A 3,386-nucleotide genomic window follows, 5' to 3' on the forward strand; every position below is an offset into this window, starting at 1 on the left:
GTGTATCACATTTACTCCATCGTAAAGTTGAACCATTATAAGTCAGGGACCTTCTGTTTAGCCTTGAGTAAAGAATAAAAAGCAGCTCCTCTGACAAGTAGTTCTTGAGGAAACCTGTGTTTTATAGGAGGAAATGTAAACTGTACTCTGTATGGGTCAGAGTTCAGTTGCAGATGACAGAATTCGCTGTAAGTAGTTAAAGCAAGAAGAGATTTATTTCAGGACGTTAAGCTGATTGCATTTGTGTTGGAAGGATTGAGGAAACACTGCAATGTGAGCTGTCAGTAAAGACTTCAAAGTTGCACAGCACAACCCAAGCACTTAGGGAGGGGCTGCCTCTCCTGTGATCAGGAACCACTGATTTCCAGGTTCAAAACCTGGAAACTGCCATGATGAGGATACTACTGTGCTGCCAGGTCCAGAGCCATGCACACCTGGTAGGATACATACCAAGTACATATACCTGTACCCTGCCTCTTGGCACCCGTGAATCCAGTGATGGACGCTAGAGTCATAATAAGATTGTTGCGAAAACCCCAGTACATCCATATCCATGCTTGCCAACAAAAACAGCAGACACATAGTTTCTGCTACACTTTCCTCTTTCAAATCCCATGTAAGTACTGATTGGTTGATCCTAAATCACATTCAGAACCTTAGCTGCAAGGGAGTCTGTGATATGTAGACTTGAGCTTCCCTCTGTAGGTCAGGCAGACACACCAGAAAGGAGATGTTGAGTGACACCCACATAGCTATCACACAGTCATTTAGTCCAACTCTGTCTAAATGGGAAAAAAGAGATAATTTTGTGAATAAAGGCAGAGAATCTTCCGTCTTCAAAAATTCATTACCCCTGGGATTCACCAGTTCCTTAATACTCCCTATAGAGAATTCAGAGGGTCCTTGGTATGGCTGGGATTAATTACGTGTCTATTTTCACTAGCCTCTAACTGAAATTTAGCATTTCTTTAAATTATGAGTATAGGAAAGACACTACAGTAGCATTAACAGTACCTGCAACTGTGTCACAGTAGAATTCACAAACTTTTTACATCATACTATAGTTATCACAAAATACCATTTATTCTCATCACTAATAAACTTTGTACTAGATCTTATTATTTAATGTGTTAATAATGAAGGATATGATATTACTGCATCACAAATGTGTTTTTTTTAAATTCTGGTACTATAATGGGTTCATTCATAATCTGATGCTTTTTATTTTATAAATTTAAAAACATTGTTCTGAGAAGGGGGCCATACGCTTCACCAGACTGCCAAAGTGGGCACGTAGGGGAGGGATTTTTCTGATGGTTGTCTCAATTTTGCCTTTGACTAATTAAGCGTGTCCTTTAAAATCAAACTATATTTTAAGGATTCAGGGATAGCAAATTGTACTGTGAACAGTTAGTTTTATATCTACTAGTATATTAGTTTGCTAGGGCTGCTGTAACAAAGTACCAAAAACTAGGTGACTTAGAACAGCAGAAATTGTCTCACAGTTGGAAGTCTGAAATCAAGGGGTCAGCAGGGCCACGCTCCCTCTGAAACCTTCCTTGCCTCTTCCTAGCATTTGGTGGTTTGCCAGCAACCCCGGGCATTCCTTGCCGTGTAGATACATCACTCCAGTCTTCTGTCTTCACATGGCATTCTTCCCATGTCTCTTCATACTGTCTTCCCCCTGTGCATGCCTGAGTCTGTGCCCAAATTTCCTCTTAATAAAGACACTGGTCATATTAGATTAGGGGGGGTCACACTAATGACCTCAACTTGGTTAAATTTGCAAAGACCCTGTTTCCTAATAAAGACACATTCTGATGTCCTGGCGGTTAGGACTTCAACATACCTCCTTTGGGGAGACACCAGTTCAGCCCATTCCAAGTAGGTTCAACTATCTATAAATTGTCAATAACATCAAATGTTCGAATATGCAATTGGATAACAGATTTTAGAATAAATTCAGGTACAAAGTAGTAAATAGTAAAGCCTGTAAGAATAATTAATCATCATATCCAAGAATTTTAGAAACATTTCACATTTGTTTTTGTTTCTAAAAGTTAATAGGTGGTAGGAGAATGGCAGCTCAACACTAGTTTCTTTCCTTCTAAACTTAGGGGAAGGTACTTTACAAAAAACATGAGCATTCCTTTGGTCTAAATTCTCTCTGATTATTAGAAATACCAGATGAGCTAAATTAAAATCCCCAAGGCTAAGGTCCAGAAATACTCATATATACAAATAGAAACCTCCCATGAGTCTAATTATCAGACAGGTCTAAGAGTGAGAATTACTGGTCAAAATTTTGCAAAATTCGTTTATTCATGAATGAAGCATACAAATATTTATATGGAAAAAATTACACATTGATTAGGGATTGGTATTTTTAAAACTGTCAAATTATAGTAAAAATTAGAAACCTGAATTGAAATAATAAACTTTAGATCAAGTTGAGCATTTCTTTAATGCAGCTTTTTTTTCTTTCAATGTGCCACAAATTTTAACAGCTGGTAACACTTTTCAAACATACAGTCCATATATGAAAAAGATTTTCTCAGTTAAGTTTATCTTAAAGTATTACATGTATACCACATATGACATTACACTATTTTTATTTTAAATTAATCTTTAAAATGTATTGAGGTTTTTACCATATGCAAGTTTGGAGAGTAGGGTGACCAAAGCTGGAACACCAGGATATACCATAGTCTAATGGTAAGATGAGTAATGCCCACAAGAAAATTGTGTAGAAACTAACCACATATGACCACTCTGTAGTGATTCCCAGCTTGATGCTAGGCAACGTGCTAGACAAGGGGTCAGCAAACTTTTGAGACGGAAGAGCCAATCCTGTCCCTCGAAGTTTTGCGAGACCTATAAAACAAATGAAATCACCACTATGTGAATAATATCCTTTAAAAATTTTATAAATGAAAGTATGATAGTTTTACTTTCATTTTCAATTTTACTTCAGAGCCACATGTACGTACCCAAAGAACGTGGCTCGCGAGCCAGTCTGCCAACCCCTATGCTAGACCATTGGGAGACCATGAAAAAGACAGACATGGTCTGCCCTCATGGTGCTCACAGTCTAGTAAACAAGTAAATGGCTAATTTCCAAAAGGGTAATGGTAAGAAAGGTAATGATAAAAGAACACGTAGTACCATGGAACCTACAAAAGAAGCTACAACACTGAGTGTCCCATCCAAGATCTGAGAATAATCACAAATTAGTGAGATGATATGAAGAGAAGGAGAGAGAAGAACGTTCTAGGTAATGAGAAAAGCATGCAAAGACCTGAAGACACGGGTGCGTGGTTCCTTGGAAGACCTGGAAGAGTTCACTGGAGCTAGAATGTGGAATATGCGACGGAACAACATGTAGA

This window comes from Hipposideros armiger, unplaced genomic scaffold (assembly GCF_001890085.2).
Source record: "Hipposideros armiger isolate ML-2016 unplaced genomic scaffold, ASM189008v1 scaffold_1022, whole genome shotgun sequence".
NCBI lineage: Eukaryota > Metazoa > Chordata > Mammalia > Chiroptera > Hipposideridae > Hipposideros > Hipposideros armiger.